At 52.1% G+C, this 20,487-nt stretch overlaps 1 long non-coding RNA gene across 7 annotated transcripts; it reads right to left on the reverse strand.

The window, feature by feature from the left end:
* Positions 1-3,954: 3,954 nt before the first annotated feature.
* Positions 3,955-15,173, reverse strand: LOC127918310 (uncharacterized). Of its 7 annotated transcripts, XR_008099757.1 has the most exons (8): positions 14,805-15,173; positions 14,342-14,454; positions 10,034-10,190; positions 7,241-7,348; positions 6,727-6,822; positions 5,577-6,422; positions 5,360-5,478; positions 3,955-5,270 (listed from the first exon to the last, which is right to left on the reverse strand). It is a non-coding gene; the product is annotated as an uncharacterized LOC127918310 (long non-coding RNA). The 7 variants fall into 7 exon arrangements; XR_008099755.1 differs by having other exon boundaries at positions 3,955-5,475; XR_008099754.1 differs by having other exon boundaries at positions 3,955-5,478.
* Between the last annotated feature and the right edge of the window lie 5,314 nt (positions 15,174-20,487).

Raw genomic sequence — 20,487 nt, forward strand, 5'->3', positions numbered from 1 at the left:
TTCCCCTAATATCTTTGAAGATTACACCTAAAATAATTAGGCCTACTTCTTTCTACTGCTGATCTGAGACCATTAGGGTTAATCATTACAGATATAAATGCAATATATGGAGTAGAAAAGATTGCCTGCCCACCAACTTGATAAGAATCAACATATGTTCTACATGGTCTATTTCTATCTGAACGTAACAACTCAATCAAGCTTGTTAATTGATCGTTAAGCCATGTTTGTCAGGTAAACGGTCATTAGTGGCCTATATAAGCCTCATACAGGCCATGGGAAGACATTACCTGTTGATAACACAGATTATTTTCATGATCATGGGAGGTGTGAGAGAATTGCTGCTCGTTGTGATGACTGTGGGGGTTGTCAAAGGTTGGTTCACTAATGTTTAAGGGATTTGTTTGGTAAATATGCTTAACTTTATAAGTTGGGTATTAATATTTGACTGTCTGTATCTTCGCGTTGGTCATCTTTTATTCTTCACTGCTATTAATATATGTAGCTATTTTGTGCGAACTCAACTTCTGTCAACACTTTCTCCTCAGTTTCTTGTTACCCTGTTGGAAAGTCCCAGAAGCAAGATCAAGTCTCTCTGCAGAGGAGACTTGGAGGTAATTGTTTATTTCCACAACCCTTCTAGCTATGTTCTTTGTCACTGTCTATGGTGCTGCTGTGTTTGACACTCATTCAACAGCATAGAGTAACTCGGTCTAAATAATGCTGTCAAACCTTTTGCTTGTGTACCTTAACCTACATTTTTCAGAGCTGTCATCAAATGACGTCTCCATTGTGCATGCCCTGGCCTTGCTCCGATCCATAGGGTCTAACGCTAAACAAGCCAGAGAAGGTACGGCCTGAAACGTATACTTTGAAACCTGTTGGGTTCATGTTGCTCAAAATTCGATTAGCAATTTGGCCTAGACCGTGTAGAACAGATGTGTTGCTGTAGAATACCCAACTGTTCCTTTTGTTTTCTCTCAAGAGTATTTAGAGACCAATGAAGTAGAATCCCAAGCTTCTCCAAACCATGGTATTTCTCTGGCAAATTATGCCCTGTCCTCTGAGGAGAAGCTGAGGCGCATGTCCTCTGACGACGCCACTGCTGCGACCGGCCCGTCCTCTGACGACGCCACCTCTGAAGCTGCGACCGGCCCGTCCTCTGACGACGCCACCTCTGAAGCTGCGACCGGCCCGTCCTCTGACGACGCCACCTCTGAAGCTGCGACCGGCCCGTCCTCTGACGACGCCACCTCTGAAGCTGCGACCGGCCCGTCCTCTGACGACGCCACCTCTGAAGCTGCGACCGGCCCGTCCTCTGACGACGCCACCTCTGAAGCTGCGACCGGCCCGTCCTCTGACGACGCCACCTCTGAAGCTGCGACCGGCCCGTCCTCTGACGACGCCACCTCTCTGGACCGGCCCGTCCTCTGACGACGCCACCTCTGCGACCGGCCCGTCCTCTGCCACCTCTGACGCCACCTCTGCGACCGGCCCGTCCTCTGACGACGCCACCTCTGAAGCTGCGACCGGCCCGCCACCCTCTGACCGGCCCGTCCTCGACGCCACCTCTGAAGCTGCGACCGGCCCGTCCTCTGACGACGCCACCTCTGAAGCTGCGACCGGCCCGTCCTCTGACGACCACCTCTGAAGCTGCGACCGGCCCGTCCTGACGACGCCACCTCTGACCGGCCCGTCCTCTGACGACGCCACCTCTGAAGCTGCGACCGGCCCGTCCTCTGACGACGCCACCTCTGAAGCTGCGACCGGCCCGTCCTCTGACGACGCCACCTCTGACGCTGCCCGACTCGGCCCGTCCTCTGACGACGCCACCTCTGAAGCTGCGACCGGCCCGTCCTCTGACGACGCCACCTCTGAAGCTGCGACCGGCCCGTCCTCTGACGACGCCACCTCTGAAGCTGCGACCGGCCCGTCCTCTGACGACGCCACCTCTGAAGCTGCGACCGGCCCGTCTGGTGACGACGCCACCTCTGAAGCTGCGACCGGCCTGTCCTCTGACGACGCCACCTCTGAAGCTGCGACCGGCCCGTCCTCTGACGACGCCACCTCTGAAGCTGCGACCGGCCCTTCCTCTGACGCCACCTCTGACGCCACCTCTGAAGCTGCGACCGCGACCGGCCCGTCCTCTGACGACGCCACCTCTGAAGCTGCGACCGGCCCGTCCTCTGACGACGCCACCTCTGAAGCTGCGACCGGCCCGTCCTCTGACGACGCCACCTCTGAAGCTGCGACCGGCCCGTCCTCCGACGACCTCTGACGCTGCGACCGGCCCTGACGCTGCCTCTGAAGCTGCGACCGGCCCGTCCTCCGACGACGCCACCTCTGAAGCTGCGACCGGCCCGTCCTCTGACGACGCCACCTCTGAAGCTGCGACCGGCCCGTCCTCTGACGACGCCACCTCTGAAGCTGCGACCGGCCCGTCCTCTGACGACGCCACCTCTGAAGCTGCGACCGGCCCGTCCTCTGACGACGCCACCTCTGAAGCTGCGACCGGCCCGTCCTCTGACGACGCCACCTCTGAAGCTGCGACCGGCCCGTCCTCTGACGACGCCACCTCTGAAGCTGCGACCGGCCCGTCCTCTGACGACGCCACCTCTGAAGCTGCGACCGGCCCTCTGGTGACGCCACCTCTGAACTGGCCCGCTGCGCCACCTCCGGCCTGTCCTCTGACGACGCCACCTCTGAAGCTGCGACCGGCCCGTCCTCTGACGACGCCACCTCTGAAGCTGCGACCGGCCCGTCCTCTGACGACGCCACTGAAGCTGCGACCGGCCCATCTGGTGACGACGCCACCTCTGACGCTGCGACCGGCCCGCCACCTCTGAAGCTGCGACCGGCCCGTCCTCTGACGACGCCACCTCTGAAGCTGCGACCGGCCCGTCCTCTGACGCGCCACCTCTGAAGCTCTGAAGCCGGCCCGTCCTCTGACGACGCCACCTCTGAAGCTGCGACCGGCCCGTCCTCTGACGACGCCACCTCCTCTGCCCGTCCTCTGACGCCACCTCTGAAGCTGCGGCCCGTCCTCTGACGACGCCACCTCTGAAGCTGCGACCGGCCCGTCCTCTGACGACGCCACCTCTGAAGCTGCGACCGGCCCGTCCTCTGACGACGCCACCTCTGAAGCTGCGACCGGCCCGTCCTCTGACGACGCCACCTCTGAAGCTGCGACCGGCCCGTCCTCTGACGACGCCACGCCACCTCTGAAGCTGCGACCGGCCCGTCCTCTGACGACGCCACCTCTGAAGCTGCGACCGGCCCGTCCTCTGACGACGCCACCTCTGAAGCTGCGACCGGCCCGTCCTCTGACGACGCCACCTCTGAAGCTGCGACCGGCCCGTCCTCTGACGACGCCACCTCTGAAGCTGCGACCGCCCGTCCTCTGACGACGCCACCTCTGAAGCTGCGACCGGCCCGTCCTCTGACGACGCCACCTCTGAAGCTGCGAAGCTGACGCGCCACCTCTGAAGCTGCGCCCGTCCTCTGACGACGCCACCTCTGAAGCTGCGACCGGCCCGTCCTCTGACGACGCCACCTCTGAAGCTGCGACCGGCCCGTCCTCTGACGACGCCACCTCTGAAGCTGCGACCGGCCCGTCCTCTGACGACGCCACCTCTGAAGCTGCGACCGGCCCGTCCTCTGACGACGCCACCTCTGAAGCTGCGACCGGCCCGTCCTCTGACGACGCCACCTCTGCTGCGAGTCCTCTGCGACCTCGCCCGTCCTCTGACGACGCCACCTCTGAAGCTGCGACCGGCCCGTCCTCTGACGACGCCACCGACGCCCCTCTGACGACGCCACCTCTGAAAGCTGCGACGCCACCTCGACCGGCCCGTCCTCTGACGACGCCACCTCTGAAGCTGCGACCGGCCCGTCCTCTGACGACGCCACCTCTGAAGCTGCGACCGGCCCGTCCTCTGACGACGCCACCTCTGAAGCTGCGACCGGCCCGTCCTCTGACGACGCCACCTCTGAAGCTGCGACCGGCCCGTCCTCTGACGACGCCACCTCTGAAGCTGCGACCGGCCCGTCCGGCGACGACATGGATATCTGACGTGGGACATGCAAGAGTTCATGGGTACTCTAGTCCAGTCTGTAACTGCATTTGCTTGTTTTGGCTCAATTAAACATTAACTGTAATACTTGTGTCCTCTGTATTGTTTTGGTGGTTCCTACTTGGAGTTGAGGTCTATGACCTGACTTGAGTAACTGGGGTGATGGCAACATTTATTTAGCATTATATCAATGCGCCAGCAATATTACTCTGACCCCTGTGTTTCAAATTGCCATTTGACTTAAGCTACATTTGCTCAGTGTTGGTCCATTTATGCTAGTAGCATCACATGATACCTCAAACAGCATTTTCACCTTTATTTCTGAAGCCATTTTCAGTCACAACTTTCTGACTTGTTGCTGTGTGTTTTGCCTACTTTGCTACATGACAACTTTACGGGTTTTACTTTTTAATTACCGTTTATTTTTGGTTTTTCCCTCTATTTTTTCACTCGTGTCAGGGTTGCGTCAATTCGAATCTGGTATCAGGATAAATATGACAATGAGGCTAAGCAATAAGTGGTAAATGCATTGTTTGTATATACGGGCTCTCTGTCCCACCACAGGGCAAAACAGAACTGACTTGTTCCTGAGAAAAATATTAAAATATACTCGGTAGTTCCTGCTTCCGAGCCGGCCTGTCACAGCAGATAATATTCAATCACATATGGTAACGGGCTATAGTGCATAACACAATCCTCATAATCTCCCTTTTTACACCCCTGTGGGGTTTAACCACACCATCCGATATACTAGGTTGCTGATGAACCCAGGAACTTTAAACCTTTATTTTGAATCAATGAAGTGATGCATGTCCCTTAACATTTATATAGAAACTGGAGTTTTTGATTCCCCCTTTTGACACCCACAAGGGTGTCACTCATTATCCTATATTTCAGTGCTCCCAACAGTAATATGTTAACAGCATTTCATGAAAATAATACAAAGTTAAATAAAACATATTTTTTACAGAAACAAAAGAAATGGAACAAAAATCAAGTGATATATGCTTTTGTCTCCCCCTTTTGACACCCATAAGGGTCAAAAACAGGATAACACTTTGTTGATATGTAAGATATAGGATACAACTTTGGTCATGGAAAACAGTAAAGCAGAGCAAAGCATTATAAACCATCTGGTCCTCTCAGCTACTCCTATCCTGTACCAGTTGGGCTTCATGCCACCCAGGGACTCCAAACCTTCACAACAGGGAGAACAAACATACTGGAAAGAACTTATCATAAAACAAAAACGTAATATTTATTCTACTACCTCACCCACAGCATACCATGGGTCATCCTCAGTCAGTCTCATCCTCCCCTGAAAGCTTGATTCAGTATCAGCATCTCCAACTGGAGCATCAAGCAAAGGCATCATGCCTGAAGCCTTCACATCTGTAACAGACTTCTTAAAACACGGTATGATGCAAGCAGCACAACACATCAATAATAAAAATACAAGAATTAGGGTCAGAAATCCAGTAACCACCATATCAGTGTACTTACCAAACCAGGCTCCCAACCAAGAGAACAGTCCAGACTCCTCCACCCCCGCCATGGTCCTCATCTCAGCAGATAGTGCATCAAGCCCACTAAGGGCCTTAGATATACTACCATCTGGACTGGTGTTATTAGGAATAAACGTGCAACATTGTTCACCAAACATCTTACAGACACCCCTCTGACTGGCAAGAAGCATATCCAAAGCAAGTCTATTCTGTCTGGCAACCCTAGATGTGGCCTCCAGCTGTTCAGACATACCAGTGAGTGCATCACGGGAGTAATTCACAAAACGCTGTTGATTATAGTAGATATAATTTATCCATGCAGTCTGTCTTGCATCCACTATGGCTGGACCTATAATAGGTAGTAAGTGCCAGAGTCCATCATTCCTACCCAAGGCCTGAAACTCATGAGGAACCCCCACCGGCACACCCAACAGATTATTGTGTATGTAAAATCAAATCAAATCAAATGTATTTATATAGCCCTTCGTACATCAGCTGATATCTCAAAGTGCTGTACAGAAACCCAGCCTAAAACCCCAAACAGCAAGCAATGCAGGTGTAGAAGCACGGTGGCTAGGAAAAACTCCCTAGAAAGCCCAAAACCTAGGAAGAAACCTGGAGAGGAACCAGGCTATGTGGGGTGGCCAGTCCTCTTCTGGCTGTGCCGGGTGGAGATTATAACAGAACATGGTCAAAATGTTCAAATGTTCATAAATGACCAGCATGGTCAATAATAATAAGGCAGAACAGTTGAAACTGGAGCAGCAGCACGGCCAGGTGGACTGGGGACAGCAAGGAGTCATCATGTCAGGTAGTCCTGGGGCATGGTCCTAGGGCTCAGGTCCTCCGAGAGAGAGAAAGAAAGAGAGGAGAGAATTAGAGAACGCACACTTAGATTCACACAGGACACCGAATAGGACAGGAGAAGTACTCCAGATATAACAAACTGACCCTAGCCCCCAGACACATAAACTACTGCAGCTTAAATACTGGAGGCTGTCAACTACATCCTCCGTCCATGGAGCACTACGTCTATGTCTCCCATGGGATGGAATGTTTCAGGCCCCTGGATACAGAACCCAACAGCTGTTCAGCAGTAACATCAACAATGGTCAGTGGAATTATCAAACTGGTCAGAGCACACGTACCTTGCCAGTCTCCTCTAAGAATGGGTCTCAGTACTCTTTTGGGTCCACATATCCACCACACATCAGCCAGACCACTAGTTTGGTTTAGACCTGCACCTGGCCAAGTGACATTAATGGTTATGTTACTGCTGCAATCAGCTTCAGGCAATCTCCCATAGTCCATGCCACTACCTGTACCCGTGATGCAACTGTAATTGCCCCCATATGCCTTAACACCCCAAGGGGCCCGATGAGGAGATATTGTAGGAAACACAAGGCTCAAAGAGGAACAGAGGGTTGAATTGGGCTTATCCTGGTAAAAACTTCTCAGAATACACAAGCACCCCTCTCCTTCTCCTATAGCAAATGGGTGTGTAGCCAGAACAGGTCTAGCATGACCACATACAATGCAGTCCTTTCTTTTCAGGGTCTTAGCTGTATACCTCATATAAGACAGCCACAAATTGTCCCTACCATCAAAACCAGTCTCGGTGCCTAATTGATCAATAGCTGAATAGTCTCTAACGTTAATTACCTGAATGGGATTTGACACAGTGGTGGTGGGTGGCAGGCTCGGTCCAGGGGTGGAAGAGGAGTGTGTCTGGCTCAAGTTCGTCTGGGACCTCTGTGGTTTTGGCAGCACCTTAATAGAAAACACACCCATCGTGTCTGTCCCGGTCCTTTGTAGTCCGAGGGTGTAAGTGCCTGCATCAGAGAGCTTAATAGTTTTGATGGTTAGTAGGATGTCATCACCTTTACAGAGTTCAACAGTGCTCCCAGGTTTCCCCATATCATGGAAAAACTATCCACCTTTGTGGGATCCCCTATGCTCTAAGGATACCCTCTTCTCCAATCCCAGAACTGTCCTAAATTGGTTATCATGTAATCCCCATATGGACACCCTCCCCCATTACACAGGTACACTGGCACCCTCGTATACACAGGTGTTAAAACCAAACACAAATATCTCAATTTCTTCCCAGCCCTGTTGGCTCAAAATATGTCCCAAATACTTAACATGAGTCTACCATAATTAAAACTTATCCTAGCTCATTTTCACACCACATTCATCAGAGAAAATATAATGACACTATAATGTAATTTTCACTGCCTTTTGGTATTAAATTACCTTAATATCAGTATTGCAAATGACCCTAGATTCTCCATCCAAATGGCTTTCCAATGAGGCTGATCAGACCACAAAGGAAAGTTACAATGGAGGTCATAAGTCATACCACCCCCCCAAAGAAGTGTTTTTTACTATATTAAACAACATTCCTTTATCAAAAGATTTCACCTATTTAATTAAGACTCAGAAAATAAAAACGTGTAATATTTCATATGTGAGTGTACCCCTTTAAGATATCATGTCTCAGCCTCCCGGATGGTTAAGGGCGCTGTACGGCAGCGCCAGCTGTGCTATCAGAGACTCTGGGTTCACGCCCAGGCTCTGTCGTAACCGGCCGCGACCGGGAGGTCCAAGGGGCGATGCACAATTGGCCTAGCGTCGTCCGGGTTAGGGAGTGCTTGGTCGGTAGGGATGTCCTTGTCTCATCGCGCACCAGCAACACCTGTGGCGGGCCGGGCGCAGTGCACGCTAGCCAAGGTTGCCAGGTGCACGGTGTTTCCTCCGACACATTGGTGTGGCTGGCTTCCGGGTTGGATGCTATAAATATTTGAATTACAATCAGAATGAATTTTAGTCTATGTTTTTCGTTATGTCACCAGTATTTAAGCGGGCTCCCCGTCGACTGGGAGCCCGTTGGGCGCGGCAATACTGCCCTCTTCTATCCATCGTCTGTATAATTTTTCTCCTTTCTTTCTCTCTTTTCCTCCATTGGTCTCTAATGCTGATTTCAATGTTTTCAACACCTTCTCTGCCTCCTGATTAGCCATTGTCTAATGTATTTCAATTACTTGTTTTAATTTGAATACATTATAAATGATCAGGTTCAATTGTGTGCTGCCTTAGGATGTGTCCCAATCTAGCCACTGTCTAGTAAACACCGTGCACTTCTCCTTTACCGTTTCAAAACATAACCTAGGTCTCACACCTGTTATTTACCCGAAGGTCATACAAACTTGGTATTAGTACATCGACTTAATACCTAATGTACCACAATCATACGGTTCGCAAACATACATCAGTTCGAATCACTCAAACCTGCAAACATAATCAAGACTCAAACCTGCAAACTTGTCTTCAAACCTTCAAACATACATCAGTTCGATCACTCACTCAAACCTCAAAAACATCTTCGAATCACTCAAATGCAAACATATCAGTTCGAATCACTCAAACCTCATAAGCTCAAACCTGCAAACATACATCAGTTCGAATCATCAAACCTCAAACAAACCAGTTCGAATTCAGACCTGCAAACATACGTCAGTTCGAATCATCAACCTCAAACCTGCAAACATCAGTTCGAATCACTCATCAGTTCGAATCACTCAAACCTTCAAACATACGTCAGTTGAATCAATCAAACCTGCAAACATATCAGTTCAGTCAAACATTCAGACCTGCAAACATACGTCAGTTCGAATCAACCTGCAAACATACGTCAGTTCGAATCACTCAGACCTGCAAACCTGAATCACTCAGACCTGCAAAAACTCAGACCTGCAAACACAGTTGAATCACTCAAACCTTACAAACATACGTCAGTTTGAATCACTCAATTTAAATAATAAAAATGCGCAGTTATTTATCTTCCCTTACTCTTATGCAATACAACCAGGTACTATAACCCTGCTAAGGATCTATAAACCTTTCATTCAAACTTGATACCAGCTACAACTGAAATATCTAATGTACTACATATGCTTCAGCAACCATCCAATGTAACACAGGTCTTTTTAATTTGTTGGCCTGCAAATTCTATCCGTAGATCATTCACTCTGATACAGCGCGCCCACTTATATCCCAGTAGTACTGCACTCACTCTAAATTTACCCAAAGTAAATATCCATTTATACTAGAAAAATGTCCTCATGCACACCAGTACACAGCATTCATTGTTACATTGCGATCCTGCTCACACACACACTAGTAAATTCCTTTAACCGATCTGATTCACCGTCATTCAAACAACTGGGTACGCGTTACACCAACCGACCCATTTAGTACATTACATTAGTTGTTATACCATAAGAGCGATCGATCAGTTCAAAATTGCATTTACCACTATGTATTCCTCATGATCCTTTACCAATATAAATTAATAGAATTTGGTTACATACATCAAACAGGTGTCTCACAAAACTAAATTTGGATAACGCCAATGTGCAGAACTTTAGTTTTTCACAACAGGTGTCTGCTTACCTTTTTTAGTTGACCGGTCAGGATTTGTGAGACACACCGTCCGACGACAGCGTCCGACGACAGTACTGGCCAATCGGCTGGCACACCAATGTCCAGCGAAGTCCTTCACCAGATCACGTTCGGTGTCACCAATTGTACGGGTTGTGTCAATTCGAATCTGGTATCAGGATAAATATGACAATGAGTCACCGATTGTATGCTATGTATTTTTTATTAGCTAAGCAATAAGTGGTAAATGCAATTTTCGTATATACGGGCTCTCTGTCCCACCTCGTAGGGCAAAACAGAGAACTGACTTGTTCCTAACAAAGATATTATAATATACTCTGATGACAGAAGTAGTTCCTGCTTCCGAGCCGGCCTGTCAGAGTAGAGACTGGGCGTGGTTTAGACTCACCCAGCCTATCGTTGATTGTTGGCGCAGAGGCTGGTCCCAGCCCCTAAGCGCTTCAGCGGTCAGTCGTTGTAGCTGTGTAGAATATGCAGTTATCAGGAACCTAGCTCCTGTTATCTAACAAAAGACTGTTTGTTCTCGCAACACTACGTTCTGATTGTGCCCCCAACTCATTGCACAGGTCCTGTCTTCATGTTATTCTGTATTTTTCCATCATGAGAAAGGCCCATGGCCCTGAAACTGTTAACAAGGGTTCAAGTCAGCTATGTTGCATAACACATACATACATCCACACAAGCCAACAGCAGATAATATTAAATCACAAATATGGTAACGGGCTATAGTGCATAACACAGAATCCTCATACCCCGGACGCTTTATATGGACATGGTTCGTCAGGACCTCCAACAGCCGAAGCTAAGTAGTAACATTAACATGATGCCTTCTAATTGCAGTCGCTGTACTCATACAGGAGAACGATCGCCTTACGGTGAGGATACAACTGTGCTACAAGCCCAGCTTCAGACGCAATCGTTAGGCAATGGTAATTTCTGTGTAGGAAAGGATGAAACAGCGTCTGTGCCACCAGTAAGTACAGATAGTAACGTTAGTATAAATCCCCTCGCACGGTCCCGCAGCCGGACAACTTTCTCACGGTTTCTGGAGGGAAATGCAGTAGGAATGCTCAACCGGTGTCGCTCATTCAGCCGACAAACTTTCAACCGGTTTTCCCCATTAAGCAACGAGTCGGAGTCAGAGGCCGAGCCTTCTCTTGTCTCTACTCCTCCCGTTACAGGGTCTGAGACGGTGAAGCTTCCCACCATTAGCTCTGACAAATTGAAAACTCTAGTCATTGGCGACTCCATTACCCGCAGTATTAGACTTAAAACGAATCATCCAGCGATCATACACTGTTTACCAGGCGGCAGGGCAACCGACGTTAAGGCTAATCTGAAGATGGTGCTGGATAAAGCTAAAACTGGCGAGTATAGAGATATTGTTATCCACGTCGGCACCAAAGATGTTAGGATGAAACAGTCAGAGATCACCAAGCGCAACATAGCTTCAGCGTGTAAATCAGCTAGAAAGATGTGTTGGCATCGAGTAATCGTCTCTGGCCCCCTCCCAGTTAGGGGGAGTGATGAGCTCTACAGCAGAGTCTCACGACTCAATCGCTGGTTGACAACTGGTTTCTGCCCCTCCCAAAAGATAGAATTTTGTAGATAATTGGCCCTCTTTCTGGGACTCACCCACAAACAGGACCAAGCCTGACCTGCGGAGGAATGACGGACTCCATCCTAGCTGGAGGGGTGCTCTCATCTTATCTACCAACATAGACAGGGCTCTAACTCCTCTAGCACCACAATGAAATAGGGTGCAGGCCAGGCAGCAGGCTGTTAGCCAGTCTGTCACTAGCACAGTCAACTCAGCTATCTCCATTGAGACCGTGTCTGTGCCTCGACCTAGGTTGGACAAAACTAAACGTGGCGGTGTTCGCCTTAGCAATCTCACTAGGATAAAGACCTCCTCCATTCCTGTCATTATTGAAAGAGATCATGATACCTCACATCTCAAAATAGGGCTACTTAATGTCAGATCCCTTACTTCAAAGGCAATTATAGTCATAATCTTGATGTGATTGGCCTGACTGAAACATGGCTTTAGCTTGATGAATTTACTGTCTTCAATGAGGCCTCACCTCCTGGCTACACTAGTGACCATATCCCCCGTGCATCCTGCAGAGGTGTTGCTAACATTTACGATAGCAGATTTAAATTTAAAAAAAAAAAAAAAAAAAAAAAAAAGACGTTTTCATCTTTTGAGCTTCTAGTCATGAAATCTATGTAGCCTACTCAATCACTTTTTTAGCTACTGTTTACAGGCCTCCTGGGCCATATACAGCGTTCCTCATTGAGTTCCCTGAATTCCTATCGGACCTTGTAGTCATAGCAGATAATATTCTAATTTTTTGGTGACTTTAATATTCACATGGAAAAGTCCACAGACCCACTCCAAAAGGCTTTCATCATCGACTCAGTGGGTTTTGTCCAACATGTCTCTGGACCTACTCACTGTCACAGTCATACTCTGGACCTAGTTTTGTCCCATAGGATAAATGTTGTGGATCTTAATGTTTTTCCTCATAATCCTGGACTATCGGACCACCATTTTATTACGTTTGCAATTGCAACAAATAATCTGCTCAGACCGCAACCAAGGAACATCAAAAGTCGTGCTATAAATTCACAGACGACACAAAGATTCTTTGATGTCCTTCCAGACTCCCTCTGTCTACCCAAGGACACCATAGGACAAAAATCAGTTAACCACCTAACTGAGGAACTCAATTTAACCTTGAGCAATACCCTAGATGCAGTTGCACCCCTAAAAACTAAAAACATTGCTCATAAGAAACTAGCTCCCTGGTATACAGAAAATACCCGAGCTCTGAAGCAAGCTTCCAGAAAATTGGAACGGAAATGGCGCCACACCAAACTGGAAGTCTTCCGACTAGCTTGGAAAGACAGTACCGTGCAGTATCGAAGAGCCCTTGCTGCTGCTCGATCATCCTATTTTTCCAACTTAATTGAGGAAAATAAGAACAATCCGAAATTCGTTTTTGATACTGTCGCAAAGCTAACTACAAAGCAGCATTCCCCAAGAGAGGATGGCTTTCACTTCAGCAGTAATAAATTAATGAACTTCTTTGAGGAAAAGATGATTATTAGAAAGCAAATTACGGACTCCTCTTTAAATCTGCGTATTCCTTCAAAGCTCATTTGTCCTGAGTCTGCACAACTCTGCCAGGACCTAGGATCAAGAGAGACACTCAAGTGTTTTAGTACTATATCTCTTGACACAACGATGAAAATTATCATGGCCTCTAAACGTTCCATACTGGACCCTATTCCAACTAAACTACTGAAAGAGCTGCTTCTTGTGCTTGGCCCTCCTATGTTGAACATAATAAACGGATCTCTATCCACCGGATGTGTACCAAACTCACTAAAAGTGGCAGTAATAAAGCCTCTCTTGAAAAAGCCAAACCTTGACCCAGAAAATATAAAAAACTATCGGCCTATATCGAATCTTCCATTCCTCTCAATTTTTTTAGAAAAGGCTGTTGCGCAGCAACTCACTGCCTTCCTGAAGACAAACAATGAATACAAAAAGCTTCAGTCTGTTTTAGACCCCATCATAGCACTGAGACTGCACTTGTGAAGGTGGTAAATGATCTTTTAATGGCATCAGACCGAGGCTCTGCATCTGTCCTCGTGCTCCTAGACCTTAGTACTGCTTTTCTTTGTGTGAATTTAAGTATGCTCTCTCTAATTCTCTCTTTCACTCTTTCTTTCTCTCTCTCGGAGGACATGAGCCCTGGGACCATGCCTCATGACTACCTGGCATGATGACTCCTTGCTGTCCCCAGTCCACCTGGCTGTGCTGCTGCTCCAGTTTCAACTGTTCTGCCTGTGATTATTATTATTTGACCATGCTGGTCATTTATGAACATTTGAACATCTTGGCCATGTTCTGTAATAATCTCCACACGGCACAGCCAGAAGAGGACTGGCCACCCCACATAGCCTGGTTCCTCTCTAGGTTTCTTCCTAGGTTTTGGCCTTTCTAGGGAGTTTTTCCTAGCCACCGTGCTTCTACACCTGCATTGCTTGCTGTTTGGGGTTTTAGGCTGGGTTTCTGTACAGCACTTTGAGATATCAGCTGATGTACGAAGGGCTATATAAATACATTTGATTTGATTTGATTTGATTCACCGCGATTTGCAGTCGAACTAGAGATTCCGAATCAGTGAAACAGAAACAAGGTCGGCACAGTTCCTACACCCGCTATCACTAATTCTGACATCTTGGGGAGATGAGAGTCGTAGGCTGAACCAATTATAGGGTACGAACCTAGAAAGCCTGAGCTTATTCAGTAGTCCCATTGTATTACGACCGGTGGTAGCCGGTAGCAAAGGGTAAGTCCTAGGGGGTAAGACCCGGGTGGGGTTGGTTACCTGCTATACCTGTAACGAGAGGGTGAAAGTCTCAGCCGCAGTGGCCATGCGGCAGTAGAGTGGGTGTGGATGGATAAAGTGACATGCTTGTGTACTAGGATAAAATGTTGCCATTCAGGGTTAGAAGAAAAGCAAAAAGATACTCAAACGCTGTTGGATTTGGGTGTATTAGCAGTAGCAATAAAGAGAGGTTGGTTTTATGCCCTGTTGGGGTGGGGAACCATGACAGATTATGTGGAAATAGGAAGACAAGTGTGAATCATTTTGGTAATGTGTGTTATCAACAACAGTGATATTTGAACAGATTAGAGATGACTATCCATAACAATAAAATCCTTCATACAGTGAGGTTAGGTTACCATACTTGTCCTGCCCCACAGCTGTAGACACAGCCTTCTCCAGGTCCTCAGACACTAGCTGGAGATCCATTACAGGATGTCTGTCACCTCACTGAGCCCCTATTGCAGGTTCGGGGTCACATCCACTTGAATGTCCTTCATATGACGAACCTCCTACAGAGCAAATGAGGAAAACATGATATATGTTTAGTAGCAATAGAATATGGGAATTTGATCTCAACGCTACCTACAGCTAACATATTTATTTATGTATGTGATCTATGTAAATAAATAAATATATCACACCTGTAAAACTGTGAAGGACTATAGGTGGAGGCCTACCCATTTCCCAGGAGCATTGTAAAACGTGGATTTGGGTACAGTGTTTATTTCCCCTAATATCTTTGAAGATTACACCTAAAATAATTAGGCCTACTTCTTTCTACTGCTGATCTGAGACCATTAGGGTTAATCATTACAGATATAAATGCAATATATGGAGTAGAAAAGATTGCCTGCCCACCAACTTGATAAGAATCAACATATGTTCTACATGGTCTATTTCTATCTGAACGTAACAACTCAATCAAGCTTGTTAATTGATCGTTAAGCCATGTTTGTCAGGTAAACGGTCATTAGTGGCCTATATAAGCCTCATACAGGCCATGGGAAGACATTACCTGTTGATAACACAGATTATTTTCATGATCATGGGAGGTGTGAGAGAATTGCTGCTCGTTGTGATGACTGTGGGGGTTGTCAAAGGTTGGTTCACTAATGTTTAAGGGATTTGTTTGGTAAATATGCTTAACTTTATAAGTTGGGTATTAATATTTGACTGTCTGTATCTTCCGCGTTGGTCATCTTTTATTCTTCACTGCTATTAATATATGTAGCTATTTTGTGCGAACTCAACTTCTGTCAACACTTTCTCCTCAGTTTCTTGTTACCCTGTTGGAAAGTCCCAGAAGCAAGATCAAGTCTCTCTGCAGAGGAGACTTGGAGGTAATTGTTTATTTCCACAACCCTTCTAGCTATGTTCTTTGTCACTGTCTATGGTGCTGCTGTGTTTGACACTCATTCAACAGCATAGAGTAACTCGGTCTAAATAATGCTGTCAAACCTTTTGCTTGTGTACCTTAACCTACATTTTTCAGAGCTGTCATCAAATGACGTCTCCATTGTGCATGCCCTGGCCTTGCTCCGATCCATAGGGTCTAACGCTAAACAAGCCAGAGAAGGTACGGCCTGAAACGTATACTTTGAAACCTGTTGGGTTCATGTTGCTCAAAATTCGATTAGCAATTTGGCCTAGACCGTGTAGAACAGATGTGTTGCTGTAGAATACCCAACTGTTCCTTTTGTTTTCTCTCAAGAGTATTTAGAGACCAATGAAGTAGAATCCCAAGCTTCTCCAAACCATGGTATTTCTCTGGCAAATTATGCCCTGTCCTCTGAGGAGAAGCTGAGGCGCATGTCCTCTGACGACGCCACTGACGCTGCGACCGGCCCGTCCTCTGACGACGCCACTGACGCTGCGACCGGCCCGTCCTCTGACGACGCCACCTCTGAAGCTGCGACCGGCCCGTCCTCTGACGACGCCACCTCTGAAGCTGCGACCGGCCCGTCCTCTGACGACGCCACCTCTGAAGCTGCGACCGGCCCGTCCTCTGACGACGCCACCTCTGAAGCTGCGACCGGCCCGTCCTCTGACGACGCCACCTCTGACGACGCCAACGCTGCGACCGCTGCGCCCGTCCTCTGACGACGCCACCTCTGAAGCTGCGACCGGCCCGTCCTCTGACGACGCCACCTCTGAAGCTGCGACCGGCCCGTCCTCTGACGACGCCACCTCTGAAGCTGCGACCGGCCCGTCCTCTGACGACGCCACCTCTGAAGCTGCGACCGCCCGTCCTCTGACGACGCCACCTCTGAAGCTGCGACCGGCCCGTCCTGGACGCCACCGACGACGCCACCTCTGAAGCTGCGACCGGCCCGCTGACGACGCCACCTCTGAAGCTGCGACCGGCCCGTCCTCTGACGACGACGCCAGCGACCGGCCCGTCCTCTGACGCTGCGCCACTGAAGCGGCCCGTCCTCTGACGACGCCACCTCTGAAGCTGCGACCGGCCCGTCCTCTGACGACGCCACCTCTGAAGCTGCGACCGGCCCGTCCTCTGACGACGCCACCTCTGAAGCTGCGACCGTCCTCTGACGACGCCACCTCTGAAGCTGCGACCTGGCCCGTCCTCTGACGACGCCACCTCTGAAGCCGTCCTCTGACGACGCCACCTCTGAAGCTGCGACCGCCCGCCCTGACGTCCTCTGACGACGCCACCTCTGCCCGTCCTCTGACGACGCCACCTCTGAAGCTGCGACCGGCCCGTCCTCTGACGACGCCACCTCTGAAGCTGCGACCGGCCCGTCCTCTGACGACGCCACCTCTGAAGCTGCGACCGCCCGTCCCCGCCACCTCTGACGACGCCACCTCTGAAGCCTCGACGCCCGTCCTCTGACGACGCCACCTCTGAAGCTGCGACCGGCCCGTCCTCTGACGACGCCACCTCTGAAGCTGCGACCGGCCCGCCCTCTGACGACGCCACCTCTGAAGCTGCGACCGGCCCGTCCTCTGACGACGCCACCTCTGAAGCTGCGACCGGCCCGTCCTCTGACGACGCCACCTCTGAAGCTGCGACCGGCCCGTCCTCTGACGACGCCACCTCTGAAGCTGCGACCGGCCCGTCCTCTCCGACCGACGACGCCACCTCTGAAGCTGCGACCGCCCGTCCTCTGACGACGCCCTCTGAAGCTGCGACCGGCCCGTCCTCTGACGACGCCACCTCTCTGCGACCGGCCCGTCCTCTGACGACGCCACCTCTGAACGCCTGCTGACTGCGCCCGTCCTCTGACGACGCCACCTCTGAAGCTGCGACCGGCCCGTCCTCTGACGACGCCACCTCTGAAGCTGCGACCGGCCCGTCCTCTGACGACGCCACCTCTGAAGCTGCGACCGGCCCGTCCTCTGACGACGCCACCTCTGAAGCTGCGACCGGCCCGTCCTCTGACGACGCCACCTCTGAAGCTGCGACCGGCCCGTCCTCTGACGACGCCACCTCTGAAGCTGCGACCGGCCCGTCCTCTGACGCCGCCTCTGAAGCTGCGACCTCTGACGACGCCACCTCTGAAGCTGCGACCGGCCCGTCCTCTGACGACGCCACCTCTGAAGCTGCGACCGCCCCTCTGACGACGCCACCTCTGAAGCTGCGACCGGCCCGTCCTCTGACGACGCCACTGATGCTGCGACCGGCCCGTCCTCTGACGACGCCACCTCTGAAGCTGCGACCGGCCCGTCCTCTGACGACGCCACCTCTGCTGCGACGCCACCTGACGACGCCACCTCTGAAGCTGCGACGCCACCTCTGAAGCTGCCGCCCGTCCTCTGACGACGCCACCTCTGAAGCTGCGACCGGCCCGTCCTCTGACGCCACCTCTGAAGCTGCGACCGCCCGTCCTCTCTGACGACGCCACCTCTGAAGCTGCCCGACCTGACGACGCCACCTCTGAAGCTGCGACCGGCCCGTCCTCTGACGACGCCACCTCTGAAGCTGCGACCGGCCCGTCCTCTGACGACGCCACCTCTGAAGCTGCGACCGGCCCGTCCTCTGACGACGCCACCTCTGAAGCTGCGACCGGCCCGTCCTCTGACGACGCCACCTCTGAAGCTGCGACCGGCCCGTCCTCTGACGACGCCACCTCTGAAGCTGCGACCGGCCCGTCCTCTGACGACGCCACCTCTGAAGCTGCGACCGCCCCGTCCTCTGACGACGCCACCTCTGAAGCTGCGACCGCCCGCCCTCTGCCCGTCCGACGCCACCTCTGAAGCTGCGACCGCCCGTCCTCTGACGACGCCACCTCTGAAGCTGCGACCGGCCCGTCCTCTGACGACGCCACCTCTGAAGCTGCGACCGGCCCGTCCTCTGACGACGCCACCTCTGACGCTGCGACCGGCCCGTCCTCTGACGACGCCACCTCTGAAGCTGCGACCGGCCCGTCCTCTGACGACGACCGGCCCGTCCTCTGACGACGCCACCTCTGAAGCTGCGACCGGCCCGTCCTCTGACGACGCCACCTCTGACGCTGCGACCGGCCCGTCCTCTGACGACGCCACCTCTGACGCTGCGACCGGCCCGTCCTCTGACGACGCCACCTCTGAAGCTGCGACCGGCCCGTCCTCTGACGACGCCACCTCTGAAGCTGCGACCGGCCCGTCCTCTGACGACGCCACCTCTGAAGCTGCGACCTCTGAAGCCCGCCCGTCCTCTGACGACGCCACCTCTGAAGCTGCGACCGGCCCGTCCTCTGACGACGCCACCTCTGAAGCTGCGACCGGCCCGTCCTCTGACGACGCCACCTCTGAAGCTGCGACCGCCCTCCTCTGACGACGCCACCTCTGAAGCTGCGACCGGCCCGTCCTCTGACGACGCCACCTCTGAAGCTGCGACCGGCCCGTCCCTCTGACGACGCCACCTCTGAAGCTGCGACCGGCCCGTCCTCTGACGCCACCTCTGACGCCACCTCTGAAGCTGCGACCGGCCCGTCCTCTGACGACGCCACCTCTGAAGCTGCGACCGGCCCGTCCTCTGACGACGCCACCTCTGAAGCTGCGACCGGCCCCGTGACGACGCCACCTCTGAGCTGCGACGCCCGTCCTCTGACGACGCCACCTCTGAACGCTGCGACCGGCCCGTCCTCTGACGACGCCACCTCTGAAGCTGCGACCGGCCCGTCCTCTGACGACGCCACCTCTGAAGCTGCGACCGGCCCGTCCTCTGACGACGCCACCTCTGAAGCTGCGACCGGCCCGTCCTCTGACGACGCCACCTCTGAAGCTGCGACCGGCCCGTCCTCTGACGACGCCACCTCTGAAGCTGCGACCGGCCCGTCCTCTGACGACGCCACCTCTGAAGCTGCGACCGGCCCGTCCTCTGACGACGCCACCTCTGAAGCTGCGACGGCCCGTCCTCTGACGACGCCACCTCTGAAGCTGCGACCGGCCCGTCCTCGGCCCGACCGGCCCGTCCTCTGACGACGCCACCTCTGACGCTGCGACCGGCCCGTCCTCTGACGACGCCACCTCTGAAGCTGCGACCGGCCCGTCCTCTGACGACGCCACCTCTGAAGCTGCGACCGGCCCGTCCTCTGACGACGCCACCTCTGAAGCTGCGACCGCCCGTCCTCTGACGACGCCACCTCTGAAGCTGCGACCGGCCCGTCCTCTGACGACGCCACCTCTGACCGGCCCGTCCTCTGACGCGCCACCTCTGAAGCTGCGACCGGCCCGTCCTCTGACGACGCCACCTCTGAAGCTGCGACCGGCCCGTCCTCTGACGACGCCACCTCTGAAGCTGCGACCGGCCCGTCCTCTGACGACGCCACCTCTGAAGCTGCCACCTGAAGCTGCCCGCCCTCTCTGACGACGCCACCTCTGAAGCTGCGACCGGCCCGTCCTCTGACGACGCCACCTCTGAAGCTGCGACCGGCCCGTCCTCTGACGACGCCACTGATGCTGCGACCGGCCTGTCCTCTGACGACGCCACCTCTGAAGCTGCGACCGGCCCGTCCTCTGACGACGCCACCTCTGAAGCTGCGACCGGCCCGCCCATCCTGACGACGCCACCTCTGAAGCTGCGACCGGCCCGTCCTC

The sequence above is a fragment of the Oncorhynchus keta genome, unplaced genomic scaffold, assembly GCF_023373465.1.
Source record: "Oncorhynchus keta strain PuntledgeMale-10-30-2019 unplaced genomic scaffold, Oket_V2 Un_contig_1398_pilon_pilon, whole genome shotgun sequence".
Lineage (NCBI taxonomy): Eukaryota > Metazoa > Chordata > Actinopteri > Salmoniformes > Salmonidae > Oncorhynchus > Oncorhynchus keta.